The sequence below is a fragment of the Anolis sagrei genome, chromosome 4 (assembly GCF_037176765.1).
Source record: "Anolis sagrei isolate rAnoSag1 chromosome 4, rAnoSag1.mat, whole genome shotgun sequence".
NCBI lineage: Eukaryota > Metazoa > Chordata > Lepidosauria > Squamata > Dactyloidae > Anolis > Anolis sagrei.
In genome coordinates, this window is record NC_090024.1 from 165,985,879 (window position 1) to 166,004,059 (window position 18,181).

At 40.8% G+C, this 18,181-nt stretch overlaps 1 long non-coding RNA gene across 4 annotated transcripts; it reads left to right on the forward strand.

Moving 5' to 3' along the window:
* The first annotated feature begins 229 nt into the window (after positions 1–229).
* Positions 230–17,178, forward strand: LOC132774016 (uncharacterized). 4 transcript variants are annotated; one of them, XR_010909859.1, is made up of 4 exons: positions 230–340; positions 768–910; positions 3,042–15,610; positions 16,705–17,178. It is a non-coding gene; the product is annotated as an uncharacterized lncRNA (long non-coding RNA). The 4 variants fall into 4 exon arrangements; XR_010909860.1 differs by having other exon boundaries at positions 3,042–13,039; positions 15,471–17,178; XR_010909858.1 differs by having other exon boundaries at positions 3,042–17,178.
* The last annotated feature ends 1,003 nt before the right edge of the window (positions 17,179–18,181 follow it).

Consider the following 18,181-nt stretch of genomic DNA (forward strand, 5'->3'; position numbering starts at 1 on the left):
AGTCACGTTGTGGCGAGCCTTTGCTGCTGCGTCATGAGATAATCTTCCTGCCAAAGAGCCCTAAGAACAAAGGCAGAAGGGGGAAAAATGTGGGGGGAAATAATAAGGAAAGAGGGAAGCAAAGGGAAGGGGGTTAGAGGGGGTGAAAAGGGGTGGGAGTGGGGAGGGAGGAGGGAGGAGAAGGCGGGGAAAGAGGGAGGGAGGAAGAGGAGGGAGGAAGAGGAGGGGAGACACGGGTGTTGGTGGGTTCATTCTTGCCAGGCGCCTCTCCTTCTCTCTCTCTCTCTCTCTCTGTTTTGGAGTCTCAGCTCTGGACAGGACCCAGGAAGCCCACCTCCAGGTCTGTGCCTTGCAAAGGGGAGGGGGAGGGCTTCATTTGGCTTGCCTTTGCCATGGCTGGGCGAGGAAGAGGGTCTGGAAGGCAGTGGAGGGAGGAATGTGGGGTTTCCCCACTCATGTTTATCCCCACACCTCTATTATTATTATGTTATGATCCCTATTAGCCATGTATTATCCGCCCTGCTTCAACCACTAGGCGAGAGGATGCTGAGAGGAGCCAACTCCAATCCCTTTCCCTTCCTGGATGTTTACAAAATTGGGAATAGTAGGGAAATAGGCAATCTTGGTGGGGATCATAATGATGATGATGATGGGGAGGGGGGGGGGTATAAGAGAGACTCCTGCTTTTGAGAGGGAGAGGGTTTTGGATTTTCTCTATGTGCAGGCAAAAATAAATAATGTTGCGCACTCTTTTATTTTTCCCCAAGACTCCTGGCACGGCTCCCCTCCAGTCAAGTGATTGTAAATATAGCCCGGGATGTTGTTTACATGAACCATCCAGGAGGAGGAGCGTAGGAAAGAGGAGGAGGAGGAAGAAGAAGAGGAAGACGGAGGAGTCACCAAGGCTGGGGTGAGTATCCCAAAAGGAGGAGCCAGTTTTGCTGCTGCTGCTCAGCTGTCACTTTCTCTCGGAGGTCGCTGCAAGCAAGAAAGTCCCGCCAGGAGATCCCGCCAACCTGCCTTGCTTGGAGTTGCCCCTTGGGCTCGATGCCAGTTGCCAGGGAAGATCAGCTACAGGGCGCCTGTCGCTTTAAGGGTGGCGCAGGAGAGTGGCATTCTGCTTGTGGGACAAGCCGAGCCTACTGTGGTTCCCCCTTCCGCACATACAGCCGGGTCTGTCCCATATCTCACCTGGAAGCAGGCAATCTTCTTTCTCCTTTTTCTCCAGCCAGCTGCCAAGAAGTGGATCTTCCCGCTTTTCGGGCCTTTTGCCATTTTTCAGCCAGTGGCAGCAAGGATCCCAGAGCTGTTTACAAACGGGGCAGGAATCTCAAGATTGGTAGGCAGGTAGTGCTTGATTTTAATTACTTCCAGGCTTTTTAAAGAAAGGAAATTGTTATTGTTTATTTAAATAGCACCATCAAATATACATTGCGTTTAACCATAATGATGGATCCTAGCAAAGATATATAAACCCCATTTTCCTAGTTTCCAACAGACCTCACAACTTTGGAAGATGCCTGCCATAGATGCGGATGAAAAGTCAGGAGAGAATGCTTCTGGAACATGGCCATACAGCCCAAAAAACTCACAACAACCCAGACCCTACAAAGATGTCCAGTTTAGAATATATAGAGACCTCCTCTTCCTCCAGCTGAAATTAATAACAATCCTTAAGTACCATGACTGACAATTGACAAATTGTCAATTGCTGACTGACACCTCACTACCTCTGAGGATGCTTGCCATAGATGCAGGCGAAACATCAGGAGAGAATGCCTCTAGAACATGGCCATATAGTCTGAAAAATCCTACAACAACCCAATTGAAGAGAGGGCAAGCATTTTTTTTTGTTGCGCTAGAGTTCAGGGCCCTCCGTGGATTAAACCATGGAGCTGCTGAATTTGGTGACTGGAAGGTCAGCGATTTGAATCCGGGGAGCGGGGTGAGCTCCCGCTGTTAGCCCCAGCTTCTTCTGCCAACCTAGCATTTCAAAAACATGCAAATGTGAGTAGATCACTAGGTACCGCTCCAGCAACAGCACTTCATGCAGTCATGTCGGCCACGTGACCTTGGAGGTGTCTACGGACAACACCGGCTTGGAAATGGAGATAAGCACCACCCCCCAGAGTCAGACACAACTAGACTTAATGTTAAGGGGAAACCTTTACCTTTACTTTAGAGACAGGGCATGGAGCAATAGATTCAAATTGCAGGAAAAGAGATTCCACGTAAACATTAGGAAGAATTTCATGAATTTTTGAGCTGTTCAACAGAGGAATATGATGATTATGATGGTGTGTGTTAGAGGCTCTCTTCTTTGGAGGGTTTTAAGTAGAGATTGGATGGCCATCTGTCAAGAGTGCTTTGATTGTGTACTCCTACCTGACAGGAGGACTGGCTGGCCCTTGGCGGTCCCTTCCAACTCCGCGATTCATCTAATTTCTTAGTGGGCTCAATTTTGGTGGTGCCAGATTATTTCCTCCCATCCTCTCCCCATAACATAATGGGGCTTAGCAGCCCCAGTTCCCTCCATTCTGTATCTGTGAGTGGAAGCTACGGTGGTCAAGACTATTTTGCTTCTTCCACATGGTGCTGGAAATGTTTTTAGGGAGGAAGGATGATTTGGATATAAGAGAAGCAAATCATTATTTGATGTAGAATGTGTTTGCATTTTACTGCAAGAGGGTTGTGCCAAGTTTGGAAAGCTGTAATGTCAACAGCAGGCAGTAAGTCTATAGCCCTTGGGCTGAGATTTCTTCCAGCATCGGGGTTTCCAGCTGTCAGTCAAGAAATCATCCCACTTGCCTGTGTTCATTTACAGCTGACAGAAAGGGAAGCTTCAATCTTTGTACCTCATTGTGCCTCTAGCTCACCTTCCTTTTATTTTTTAATAAATGTATTATTTATATCCAGGCCTTTTCCTTGGCCACTTAAGTACAGTAAAACCCCTATATCCATGGGGGATACATTCCCAGACAGCCCATGTTTACCTGAAACAATTAATACAACTGAATGTCATTACATTACCTAATTTCCAGTCCAGCATATCACAGGATGGCCCTGGAGGACCTAGCAATTTCCTAGAGAGGCCATTTCCCTCCAGTGTGGGTAAGTGAAACTGCAAATATGGATTCCGTGATGTAATTTAAAACAAAATAACTCAAATAATTTGCAGTACAAAATAACATTTAACAAGCCATCCAATTAAAACATTGTTATTTATTCATTTATTTATTTTGAATCATAGAGTTTTGGAGTTGGAAGGGGCTACAGGGGCGCAAACCTGCCATGTAGGAATACACGTCTTTACACTCCCAAAAGATTGCCGCCTAACCTCTATTTAAAGTACTTCAAAAAAGGAGCCTCCATCCCCTTCCAAGGCTGTGTATGTATGTGTGTGTGTGTGTGTGTGTATGTGTATTTATTTACTTATTTACTTACAGTACTTCTTTTCAGCCCTTCTCACCCTGAAGGGGACTCGGGGCAGATCACAGAACACATATACAGCAAACATTCAATGCCGATAATAATAATAATAATAATAATAATAATAATAATAATAATCTTTATTTCTGCCCCGCCACCATCTCCCCGATGGGGACTTGGAGCGGCTTACATGGGGCCAAGCCCGGACAACATAATACAGCAATAAAATCAAAGCATATACAACAGGCAACAACAACATCATCAAAATGACATTAAAATAGTAATAAAATAACAATAATAACAACAACAATAATAATAAAAACAAACCATTATTATACAATGACAGGTCAGATAACAGATAGAGGTATATATAGGCTTGTTCCTATCATTTGGCATCTTTCGAGGTTGTGCTTGGTTCCGGCCACAGGGAGGTGTTGTCGCTCCATCTCCTTGCCAAAGAGCTTTCTTTGTAAATTTTCCTCTGAAACACATGCCTAAAATACCTCCCTGCTGAGTGCAGTTCCTATTCGTCTACTCACATTGCTTTTTTCGATCCGCTAGATGGGCGGGAGCTGGGCTGAAGATCAGGAGCTCACCCTGACCTGACTTCGAACTGTCAACCTTTCGGCTGGCAAGATTTGCTGCAGCTGGTGATTAACCTGCTGTGCTAATCCAGCCCTTTTTCCCACTATTGAACTATTTTTATTTATTCTCGCTAAGTCATGGGACCAAATAAAGTCCTTCTTGTCAAAGCAGGCCCAGTCAGGATAGGAGATGGAGTGTTGAAGAATGAGAGAAGGGAGGTATAGCACAGTGGCTGTGCATCCCTCATGTCACCAAGGTGGGGATTATATGCTCTCTCCCTTTAGCTTTTGGACTGCCGCTCCCAGCAGAGAAATGCTGGGAGTCACACATCTAAAGGACTGCATGATCCCCATCTCACACATAAGCTAAGAGTTTTGAAGCAGTAGAGATGGCTTTCTAAATGCTACATGAGTCAAAGTTGTCTTATCTGCAAAGTTTGTGAAGGTCACAAGGGTTCTGAAATTTTAAATGACTGAACGTTACTGCTGTATGTAAGTGTGGCATTTGCATTGCGCTTGTCCTCTTACCAACCTTTTGAGGCAACTCAAGTTGAAAGTGGCAAATTCTGTGGAGTAGCAATAGCAGCAACAGTGAATATTGGAAAGCAAAGCTTTGTGTGCCTCAGTCTAGCCCAAGCCTTGGCAAACTTTGGCCCTCCAGGTGTTTTGGACCAACTCCCACAATTCTGTGAGAGTTGAAGTCCAAAAACATGTGGAGGGCCAAAGTTTGCCCATGCCTGGTCTAGCCTGTCATCTTCAGATGTGGTGGAGAATAGTGTTCTGTTGGTGGTGGTGAAATAAGATTCAGTTGCCAGTCCAGCTGTTTGGTTTTTTTTTGTTTTGTTTTGCACATGGAATGGAGGAAGAAACCATTTTGTCCCTTGTCTTAGGCAACACAACATCTGAGAACCAGTCCTGGCTCAAGGCCCATCCAGTGGTTTTGTGGCTGAACGGAAATCAAAACTCCTTTGTCTCCTGCCCAGAAACCAATACTGTTTTCTCATTCCATGGAGAGTCTGAGACTACTTGTCCTTTTATAGGAAAACATTCTATCAACCATATTGATCCTTGGCATATTTACTCAGAAGTAAATTTCACTTACTTCATTGGGAGCCTGGCTTAAATGTATAGAATGGCAATTATAAATTCAATCCTGTTTTCAGTGCACAGCAATCCAGGTAGACACTGAGACCATAAATAAATAAATACATTACACGATCCTAGGCGCTTGGGAAGTGTTTGACTTGTGATTTTGTGATACGAAATCCAGCATATATATCTTGCTTGCTGTGACATATTGTGTTTTAGTGTTAGTAAAATAATAATAATAATTTTAAAAAATCTTTATTTATATCCCGTTTTTCTCCCTCACGGAATCCAAAGCGGCTTACAACATATTAAAATCATGTGAACAACATCAAGAATAAGTATAAAGCATCATAAAATTACAATTTAAAGCAATAGTAACATACTGTACATTCAAATTCTTGTGGCATCATGTCAGATCATATTGCACTTTGCAGTGCCTGAGAGCATGGACAGAGTGCCCTTCTACCACTCCTGAGTGGCGATTATCACCATGATGTCTAGATTTGAGTGGCTACACTTCATCAATTAGCAATTTACTTAATCAGGTAGATTATGCTTACAGCATTCTGAAATTGGGTTTTTTGTAATAGGAAGTACAAGGCAACCTGTGATCATATGGAATAAGATACAAAGTTAAAATATATAGCATTGTCTTTAAAAATGATATTTGGTAGCTTTATATTTAGCTAGCCAGTAGAAGAATACTGTTGCCATTTCTTCTCTGTCTGGACATTCATGCCACTTACAGGTCAAATCGCTATTCACCAAGACAAGCTGAAAGATCTTCCTCAATTTTATTTATTTATTTATTTATTTATTTCATGTCAAAAGCATTGCATACATAAGTATAAACTGATAGAAATAGAAGGAGCACAAGCTGCTAAGTAATTTTTGATCAAAAACGGGCAACAGCAACTGCATTGTCTGTAGCTTTAAGCAATTCTTCCTCTGTACATGAAGCAGGGCATTGTGGGCAAGCATATAGATGCGGAGTTGTTTGTTCTGCTCCACAGTCGCACATGGTGGAGGATTCTTTTAGGTAGTTTCATTGTGCCAGGTTGTCTTTTGATCTGCCCACTCCACTTCTGAGTCCATTCAGAGACTTCCAAGTTGATCATTCTTGGTTTGCCCCTGGAGAAAGACCCTCATGTGGGACCATCCAATTGGGATTTCCTGATTTAGCTGCCCAAATGGATGCTCTTGCTGCTGTGGAGTGGTGGTTGTCATGAAACTTTTCCTTGGTTTGAATCTACTGGAAGGAGGCTGATAGCCAACTATCAACTAGTTATAACATACATGATGATTTGCCTCAACTACTTATAACATATATGGTGATTTGCCCAAAACATCACTTTTCTCAGTTATGACCATTGCCATCTACGCTACCCATACTGTCAATCCTAGAGAGCCAGTGTGGTTGAATAATTTGAACTTTGGACAGATTTCAAATCCCCATTTGGCTATGGGGATTTGCAAACCACACTCTCTCAGCTTCAGAGGAATGTAAAGGCAACTCCCTCTGAACAGGTCTTGCTAAGAGAAAACATGGCAGGTTCATCTTAAAGTTACCATAAACCTGAAAATATCTTGAAGATGCACAACAACTGTCAATCCAAATATTTTGAACTTTCACAGTAGCTGAATTTTAATTATTTCCTTTAGGGGAAGAAAAATGAGAACCTTTACATCTGTTTAGCAAAACACTTAGATGTTGCCCGGGGCCATACAGATACAAGTAAACAGAATGTTCACAATGTCGGGATGCTTAGATCAACCATTTGCTCCATGGTGACTGACTAGGTTATATTTTAACAAAACATAGGGGTGTTTGCTTCTTTTGGCCAATAAGCAACCAGTCTTCGGGTCTGTGGCCTTGGTGCCACCGGTGCAGCATCTGTGGTTTTAAAAGATATTTTGCTGTAAATACACCCATTGCTTCCCCTCCCCTTATTATTTGTCAGCACTTTAAAGCAGTGGTTCTCAACCTGTGGTCCCCAGATGTTTTGGCCTACAACTCCCAGAAATCCCAGTCAATTTACCAGTTGTTAGGATTTCTGGGAGTTGAAGGCCAAAACATCTGGGGACCCACAGGTCAAGAACCACTGCTTTAAAGATTTGGGAAGAGAATCTATCCTAAACCCATTTCTGAACAAAATGTCCTCACACTTAGAAATGGAATACTTCCTCTTATCTGTGTTTTACAGATGTAGGGCCAAGACAGCTATGAAAAGATCCTCCTGTTTTGAGGATTTAGGATTTTATGTGGGTTTTTTAAAAATGTAATGTTGTTGTCCTTACATTCATTTATGAGTGTGTTTTAAGAGAGGTAGTGTCTGTTGTTTGAAAAGGTATGAGTTGTCTATTAGGTGTCCTGAAAAAAATAATCAGATGATTTACCTGTCAACCAGGCTGGATATATTGCTCAAAAATTGTTCTTGGACATTTTCCATTGAATTGTTTGTGTGCTGCTATCATCGGAGGAAGTCATCGCTGAAATGGACTGAGGGTTCTTGCATCATACACAGAATAGAAGGGGAAAGAGAGGCATTAATTCAAGTAACATCTAGGAATAATATATAGACATTTCTTTGCAAAGTGAGCACATAGCTCTGATTTTGTTTTATGTTGTTCATATGTTGTGTGTTCACAACACACAACATATGAACATATGTGTTCATTCTTCTTAATCTTGTATTTTCATGAACACTCACAGTATTGGTCTTCAGCTGATAGAAAATAGTCCATAATGTGAGTTGATGCCAGACAGGCTGTTACTAGTGTAGCAAGCCAAAATCCATTATGCAATTGTTTTGCCTTTGTTACTTTCTGAGATCTTTCCAGCAGGTGAAAGAAACAGTGGTAAAATATAGAAGGTTGAAAATTGAAGATTGTGTTATCTGTCTGAACCCTTATAAAATTCAGCAAATGGGAAAGTTGCAAGTATGTATAGTGAGAGTCTTAGGCGCTTTCTACATTGCCATGAAACTTCAGCGTGATCAAATAAACACAATCTGGAATATGAATACGGAACTGCTAAAGACGTTGTAAATGGATGAGGAATTGGATTGAAGACAGTGTTTTTATAGACTTCTATAGTTTTTTATGGTTGTTATGGTTTTTATATGTATTTAGGTTGTGATTTATATTGTTTTAACTGACTTAGGTACGTTTTTATATACGGCAGCTATTTGTTGTCGGTTTGGACGCCGCCCTGAGTCACCTTTGGGCTGAAATGCGCGGGATAAAAATGTTGAAAATAAATAAATAAATATAATGCAGTTTGAAAGTTGCAAGTATGTTTAGTGAGTCTTAGGCACTTTCTACATTGCCATATAATGCAGTTTGAAACTGAATTATATGGCAGCATAGATGGGACCTCAGTAAGTGGTTATCTCCAGAAAATCACTATTATCTACTGCAGTGGTACCCAACCTGTGGTCCGTGGACCTCCAGTGGTCCACAAGAACAAAATATGGTATGTGGCCTCACCATTACTACACCATTGCAACAAAAGCAACTGGTCTCGCGAAATCCTCTTATTGTGCCGAGGCTTATTAAATATGGTTTTCTGTGGGCGAGCAAATGGTAACTACTGGATGGCATATGTTCTGTATCAGAAACTAGAGCTGATGGCCTATCCAATTCAATTTTCTGAATCAGCACCCCAAATAACCAAACTGAATCTAAAGTTGACCAAAAACTGATTTGTACCCTTTTGGTACTAATGTTGGAGAGTGGTCCCTGGTCAAAAAAAGGTTGGGAACCACTGATTTAGTGAAATAAGAGGTGACAAAAAGAGGAGGAGGAGAGGGGAATGGGGCTTAAAGATGTGTCTGATGCTTTAAAATATTCAGGACACATTGGAAAGAAAACACAGAGCAAGCCTGGTTCATTAAACTTACAGGGAAATGGCACTGCCTTTAATGAGACTTATTGAACCAATGTTCTCAGAACTATGTTGTTGCTTTGCACAGGTCTGCATTTCCCTCCTTTTACTAATTCGTCAGTTTCAAATATATAGATTTCCTTTTTAGTGATAGCAACAGAATTCTGCTGTTGTTGTAATTACACAGAGCAGGCAGCATCCACTGGGAACTTCTGCTGAAATCACATTGAAATGAGAATTACTTTCATGGGCCTGACATATATAGTCCCAGTGGAGTGTACACAATATTTTTTAATCAAGATGGCAATCAATTCCTAGTACACCTTATTCTCATTAAACCATATTTCATAACCTTCTCCTATCCAAATGTTTGGGAGTACAATTTCCAAAAGCTTAATCTCACTAGACACCAGTTAGGTATTATGAGAGTTATAATCTAAACCACAATGAGGACATCAAGACCAGAAAGTATAAAAGTTCGTAATTGCAAAGATTGAACAAGCAGACAATATGGGAAAGAATAGATTTGTATAGTTGACAATTTAGCAGCAGGTTCACATTGAGTGAATATAGATTACACAATGAGGTGGGAAAACTTATTATTGAACCAGCATATTATGTGCTCCAAACCTATAGGATTGGTGCCATAGTTCAGTAGGCATAATTGAGAAGCACCATATTGTTAGGGATGGAAACAGTTGGGTGGCAGTGTAGTCCCAAGTTTTAAAGCATGGACGGGGAAATCTAGCTGTCCACAAAAATTGCTGGACTGCAGTTTGTATCTGTCTTGCCAGCACTGCTTATGCAGACTATAACTAATGGGAGTCACAGTCCACCAGCACTCTGTTTTAAAGGGTGGTTCTTGCACAGTCAAGTTTTAATGACAAAGCCATTAATTTTTTTTAATGTGTCATTGGAGCCCCCAGTGGTGCAATGGGTTAAACCCTTGTGCTGGCAGGACTGCTGACCAAAAGGTTGGCGGTTCGAATCCAGGGAGTGGGGTGAGCTCTCATCTGTCAGCTCTAGATTCCCATTCGGGGACATGAGATAAGCCTCCCACAGGATGGTAAAACATATGGGCCAAACTGCATCACATTATGGTTGGCCCATCCAGTTGATTTTTCATAAGACTCACTAGTTTGGTTAGAAGTGTAGGTAGTCCTAAAGCAGTGTTTCTAAACCTGGGGTTGGGATCCCTGGGAGGGTTGCGAGGGGGATGTCAGAGGGGTCGCCAAACACCATCAGAAAACACATATTTCTGATGGTCTTAGGAACCCCTTTGAAAGAGGAAGCTGAAGATCTCTCTGCCTGTCCTTCTCTTCCTCTTTGGAAACAGACGGCAAATTCTATGCTCCTTGATTGTAGGTGAACTATAAATCCCAGCAACTACAACTCCCAAACAACAAAATCAATCCCCTCCCCAACCCCACCAAGTATTCAGATTTGGGCGTATCGGGTATTTGTGCCAAATTTGGACCAGTGAATGAAAATGCACCCTGCATATCCGATATTTACATTACAATTCATAACAGTAGCAAAATTACAATTATGAAGTAGCAACGAAAATAATGTTATAGTTGAGGGTCACCACAACATGAGGAACTGTATTAAAGAGTCCTGACATTAGGAAGGTTGAGAAACACTGTCCTAAAAAGTAACTGGGTTTGAATTGTCACCCAAAAGTGGAGGAGGAACCCATGGGGATGATGTCACATTAGTGTTTTAAAGCGGGGGCTCCCACTTTGCTATTGTGTGTCTGCTTCCTGCAGAATTCTGGGGCTTGGAGTTGAGAGGGGAGGGGGAGCTTTGGAATTCTCAGCCAGAGAGGTCCTCAGCTTCCCTGAACTACATTTCCCAGAATTCTGCAGGAGGCTGGCACATGATAGCAAAGTGAGAATGCCCACATTAAAACACTAATGTGATATTGTCCTCAGTGTCTAGTTCTGAAATGGTTGGCATATCAAACTAAAATGGTCCCAGGGAACAGTACAGAACCACAGCCAAAAACTCATCTCTGAACAGATTGAATTTGTTTTAAATTACAAAATAGCATATCTTCACATAAACTTCACAAACAGTAAAAACCATAGTAAGAAAGGAACATGTTGAAAACATAAAGATGGTTGTGCCAATGAACTGTGGGTGTATGAGTCCCTGCCCTTTTATTCTGGCATGGCCATGGTGACTACATTTTTTGTGTGGATAAACTGGGGTTGGCATTAAGTATGGTTTCCTGTATGCTGTGATGACTTCAAGCTGTGCAGTATTTGCTTTGTTTCAGTTAGTTTTACAGTCAATTTGGATGTAACTCTAAACGTTTTGGGCTTGGATGGAGAAAAACAAGATCTAAATACAACAACAACTGTGGCTCATTGAAAACAGAGCCAAAAGCTTCTAAGCTTATGGTTATCATGGAAGAAGAGAAATTATGAGCAGAGGACACAGGAGCCCAAAGATTGTTCACCTACTCTAGCTTCAGAGTGCTTCTCTGGACAGAATTTTAAAGATTCAAATAGCATCCCAATTTGAGGTTATGAGTTATATCTGCAGGAACCTATACATTTGAGTTAGATCTAGCTCAGAGTTGTCTGTGCTGAGTGGCAGTGACTCACTGGGGTCTTTGATAGTAAGCAGTCTCACATTGTAACTGACTGCCCAAAATTTTGTCTTGGGACTTGGGCTCATCAACTGTGCTGGATTCCAGACCAAAAACTTCTCATCCAGACAGCTGAGAAGCATAAATGGGAACCCATCCTATAATAAGGCCATAACTATACAGTGAGGTAAGTTACGCTGGAAGCCACTGAGTATTTGCATGACTAAGCTGAAATTTGTATCTGAGTCTATTAAAGTGTTACAGTGTTACAGCCTAGTTTTTTAAAAAAAATAAATAAGTGAAGCTCATCTGAGTTTTTTTGTGAGTATTTTAAAAACATTTTCCAGCTATGTGCCAACAATTTGATGTCTGCATTCCTAAATCATGTCTTTTTCCCATTTCAGAAAATGGAAGTGATTTAATACTTTTTCAGGAAATGTAATTTTTATGAAGCACAGGCACTTATTTTCTAATATGGCGATTGCTATTATCTAGATTTTCATACAGATGTTGTTTTTATTTAGACACTTTTTTTTTGCTTGTACCATGATAGAGTTAGTTGGATTTGGATTTTTATTTCAAAAGAAAAATGAAATGGACAAACTATAATGTTGCAGTCTCTGGCCTGAAAGAAATTGACTGCAATCCTGTTTGATTTAGCATAATATAGTAGTCCCACATGTGAACTTATGCTAGACTGTACTAGCCTCCCAGATTTATCATTCATTACTTTATGGCCATTTTGTGTCCCATGGGAAAGGAAAATAATCCGGTTGTATTCATGTAGCCAGAAACAAGATGATTTACATCTCTGTTGGTATCAACCAGGGTCCAGGAGCTGTGGTGGCACAATGGGTTAAAACCTTGTGCCGGCTGAACTGCTGACCTGAAAACCTGAAGGTTGACAGTTTGAATCAGCGAGATGGGGTGAGCTCCCATCTGTCAGCCCCAACTTCCCATGCGGGGACATTAGATAAGCCTCTCATAAGATGGTAACACATCCTGGCATCCCCTGGGCAACATCTGTAGATGACCAATCCTCCCACACCAGAAGTGTCTTGCAGTATATTCTCAATTCCCTTCTGACACAATTAAAAAAGAAAACCAGGGTCCACCAAAGAGTAGGAAAGAAAAGACCAACTTCCACAATAATCCAAAAAAGGCATACAAAGACATTTGGGAACTTCTGTTTGCCATCAACAGGATGGTAGATAAGACGCAAAGCTCAAGACATTCGAGAGCACATTCACTACTTATTTTTGCATAATTGCTCTAATCCAGAATATTAAATCTAGGGAGTTAGCCAGATTATGGATTTCATGTTCCATCTTCTCCATCTTGTTATGTTCCATCATTTGGCATCATCCTAATCTCCTAGAAGAAAGAAAATATGGCATCTGGTGAAAGCTTGGTCATCCATTCCATTGTGGACAAAATGTATTGCAAATGTAGAAGGTATGTGAAGAGCAAGAGGCAAGTGAAGATTTAGCAGTGACAGTTTTTTTCCATGTAAAAAGTAAAAGTCTTTTTCCTATTCTTCACCTTCTTCTAGTTGTGCATATATGTAGACAATAAAAATAATGTCATCATCTCCTGAAGATATAATAGTGTAGAAAATGTGTTTTGGAAAAGCCTTGTGTACAATAATATCTCAGTTAAAAGAGCAAATGAGGGCCCTTCCACACAGCCATATAACCCAGAATATCAGGGCAGAAAATCCCACAATATCTGCTTTGAACTGGGTTATCTGAGTCCACACTGCAATATATTCCAGTTCTTAGGCAGTACCTCATTAATAGAAATTTTGGTATTGGAGGCAGAACTAACATGGACAAAATAGGGATAAATTTCTGCATGCAAAAAAAGAATATTTTAACATGTTTCAGCAAACTTTTTTATCCAAAGCAAATAGTATACAATGTGAAATGAAGCGGCCAGGTCAGGTAAGCCATACATAAGTTTAAAAAATATTACTCGAAAGTAATTTTCCAAAATGCATCTAGGGATTATTTTTTATCAGCCTCCTCCACTTTTTTTTTCTTGACCAGATGTATAGGTATACTTTTCACATCCTGGCCATAGCTGGTGAGGCAGACTTGTCTACCCATTCATTCTTCCCTCTATTTTGCTGTTCCACATGCCCAGTAAAGGATTTTGGAGACAGCTGCTGTTAACCTTCCCAGTTGTAGCAATGCATTCCAGGCTACAGCATGATCAGTATCTCAATATTTCCAGCTCATGCTTTGTTTACTACTGACACTCCTGTAAACTGACAAGAGTGTTTCATAATCCTACCCATGTTGATGCTGCTAGACATTAATATGAAAGAAAAGGGGGAGCTGGACAATTTGTAAAAGACCACTATCATAAGATTTGTTAATGGAGGAAACACTGTATTCCTTATTGTCAGAGCATCCCTTGTGCCATGAAACAATGAAGCCCAAACTGCAGGCTTACCTGTTGATTTCCTATTGATAGCTTATATTTGCATAGCAGTTGAATTCCTAGTAATAATGCTCAGGCATATTTTGATAATCTAAACCTCAATTAAGTTTATGAAAACCATTATATCAAGAGCTCTGGTTGAATTTCAAAAAGGATTTGTATACTTTACAGGTGACAACTGTAGTTCTAGGAGCACCCGGTGGTGCAATGGGTTAAACCCTCTTGCTGGCAGGACTGCTGACCAACAGGCCAGCAGTTTGAATCTGGGGAGAGTGGATTGAGCTTCCGCTGTCAGCTCCAGCTCCCCATGCAGGGACATGAGAGAAGCCTCCCACAAGAATGTTAAAACATTAAAACATCTGTGCGTTCCCTGGGCAACGTCCTTGCAGATGGCCAATTCTCTCACACCAGAAGCGACTTGCAATTTCTCAAGTCACTCTTGACACACACAAACTGTGTGTTTGTCACTGTAAAACGTGATGTTGAATAAAATAGTTTACTCTATTGTCATTGTACAACGAAACAAGGAGAGAAGATCAACCTAACTGAATTGAGGATAAAATCAGGAGTTGTCATAGAGAAAGAAAGGTTTCTTTCTAAAAAGGTATCTGTCAGTTTCCTTATCATTTACATAGATTTCTATTCAGCAGCTAACTTGTTGTTTCTGTTCTTCAACTGAGGAGAAATCAAGGAGCTGTTTGCATTCAGCACAGTGGTTCTCAGCTTGCTGATATTTTGAGTTTTAATCCCAGAAGTCTTAGCTGTACAATGGCTTCTCAAAAACATCTGGAAAACCAAATATTCGAACCACTGGAAGCAGCTTATGTTTAAATAGTAAAGGATCCCTGAAGTGTGCCTCCTCTGTAATGCATGTACCTCAAAAAAGAGGCTTTTTAAAAACCTGGGCAAGTATCCTTGTCAAGCCACTCAAATAAACATGCTCAGATTAACTGGGTTAATTGAGCTTCCTGTTCCATTGTGTAAATATCGCTCTCTTCTTATGTAACATTTGTTTCTGGTTTCTTTTTAACATGTTACAAATATTTTGAGCAAGAATTTGTCTCATTGTTGCCCTCTTGTGGTTTTTTCTTTTCACAGCAGCTGGTTGGTTACTTTACGATTTTGGCACTGCAATATTCAAAATGAACTGGTCTTTCTTTAACTAATTTCCAAACACTGATAACTATAAATATATACAAATCAGTTTTCAGATTCAGGTAACGTGAATGCATTTACTTATATATTTGCACCTCACTTCCTCCGTCGTCAGTTGGAGGAATATTTTCCATTCTGGATCTAAATGTCAAGGAACAGAGTGCCCTGAGGTTACAATCTGCTTTCCAATGAAGTTAAAGGCAAATGGAGTCACTGATACGAATAGCTGAGTTGCATCCTAAATCGCCACTTATATAAGCACTCTTATTATGTAATTCTTTTTCAGCTTTTGTCTTTATGTAGGAAATGTCAGCATCACCCTGTAAGCCTGCCTTTTGATTCTACTTGCAGACCAGTCATTGTTGACTTTTTTCTGGTTTTGGTAGAAAATATGGATGACATCTGACTTCTGCTGTGTTTGTTCAAGTGAGTTTAAGTAAAGATAGAGGATATAGTGCAGAACAGTAGTTCCCAACCTGTGGGTCCCCAGGTGTTTTGACCTACAACTCCCAGAAATCCCAGCCAGTTTGCCTTCAACTCCCAGGATTTCTTGGAGTTGAAGGCCAAAACATCTGGGGACCCACAGGTTGGGAACCACTGGGTAGAACCCCCCATGATATTAAGATGGTTCTGGAGCCAAGTCCCAATTTGAACTGAACACATTGGATGGAAAAGAGAGCCAAAAATGCTTCCATCAACCGTATATTCACTGTAAGAAGCAGAAACCCTTTAACTTCTCCACCTGAATTAGCAAAAATGTTGATCACTTGAAAAATCCTTGGTCAACTTTTTTAGAAGATTGGGCTGCATTTTTTACTTTTGTGAAGACAAAATGGGCACACGTTGCAACTTTGGCTTTCAATAGATAGTAGAGATGTAATAAGTAGAAAGGAATAGCAGGTTCACATAATGGAAGTTTTAAAATATGTGAATGAAGGGATCTGACCAAGGGAAAGGAAGTTATATTATCCTCCCCCTTGTATGTAGTATAATCTGTGGTAGACATTTGTAGCATTTGTAGATCTTGTTTTGTATGATTGAAAAAATTGTGTGTCAATAAAAATATTTTAAAATGAATTCTCCTAACCTAGTTGATTAGCAGAACTAACTTATGCTAAACTGGACCTTGAGGTAGAAAATCAAACTAGTGATCCCATCTCATGATTTGTTCATATATTTACTTTTGCGTGCCCAAGCAAATGTAAATAAAGTCTGTTGGAGGCACTGCCCTCTGTGACCTACCTTGGAGGTAACACTATAAAACAGTGGTTCTCAACTTGTGGGTCCCCAGGTGTTTTGGCCTACAACTCAAAGAAATCCCAGTCAGTTTACCAGCTGTTAGGATTTCTGGGAAACGAAGACCAAAACATCTGGGGACCCACAGGTTGAGAACCACTGCTATAGAAGAACATGAGAGATAGTTATATTAACTATGTTTTTGATGCTATCTAGGCATCTGAAGCAGTGCCATGTTGTTTTTACCAATCTAAATGGTATTTTGTTAATTTCTGTCATTCAAGGATGGCAGTCTTTTAGGAACATGACTTATATAGAGCTGGGAAATTATAATCCTCCAGATGGCCTTGAACTACAGCTCCCAAGAACCCTAGTGAGCATGGCACGGGGCAATGCCACAACAACAGAGGAGTGCCACATGGTTCTTATTCCTGATTTATATTTTGTATCCCTTTGGGGAAAGAATTCAAATAAACCCTTATAAATAGTATATGTGCACACATACACTTCTGCATGTAGACCTGTGCAAACAACCCAGAAATCCTTTAAATTCCAGCCTAGGATTAGGGAATATGGTTCTTTTGATCAGAGATTCATAATCTGGACCGGATTCAGGTTGTGAAGTCGATGAGCTGAGGGCAAAAAAGATTTTTTTCTCTCTCTCCATTGTTTTAGTTTCTTCAAATATCTAACTTTTTTTCCTTCCAGAGTAATCTGTATGAAGGAAACCAGCACAATAAAATTAACTATATACAAAATTTTGTGTGCATATATTTATTCTATAGAGCCAGCATGCTATAGTGGTTTGAACATTGGACTATGAGTCTGGAGACCAGGGCTCACCTGTTTGAACCCATTGGGTGACTTGGGCAAGACACTCTGAATAAATCTTGCAAATAATGTGGGCTCAAAGGCCCTCTGAATAAATCTTGCAAAGTGATGGATTCACCTTAAGGTCACCTTCAGAAGTGACATGAAGGCAAACAAGAACAAACATTGGTTTATTTTTAGGGGAGATGGACGGGATCCATAGCTCCAATAAGATTTTTTAAGGGGATATATGAACCAAGAGAAAGGATAAGAACCATTGTGGTGTCCCAGAATTACCACACTGATCATCTTTAGCAAAGATAGATAATGGAAAAGACTGATGTGGGTTTAATTCCAATGGTTGGAGGGCCACACTTTCCCCGCTGCTTTAAACATTCCCCTTCAGTTTTGAAATCTCTGAGCAACTCAAAGAGGTGTGTGCTCTATCAGTGAACCACAGCAGTTATTATGTTGGGGTTCCTTGATCAGACCATGCACTACATGAGGCCTACTTTGAAAACTGTTTGGGGACTTCACTTGGTTCAAAGAGTTGCAGCCAGAGTATTAAATGGCTCTTGCTACAGCGAGCATAACAATTCCTGTGTTGCAAACGAGCTTCCGGTTGGTTTCTAGGCTGCTTGTGACTATAAAGCCTATGTAACCAAATCTGTCTCTGTACAAAGCAGCCTAGGCCCTGAGATCCTTATGTCAGTTTCATCACCATCAGAGGTGCATTTGGGGGGTGGGGGTGGGGGGACATATGATGAGGCTTACTCTTGCTGGGCTCTGAAACTTCATAGGATGGCAGCAATGGGAAAAGATTTTAAGAGTGTGCTGTATTGTTTTACATCTACGGCTGCATTTTATCCCTTTTTACATGTATGTTTTAATAATGTGTGCTCAAATACGGTAGTGGACCCTGGCACATTGGGAAGAAAACGATTGATCCAC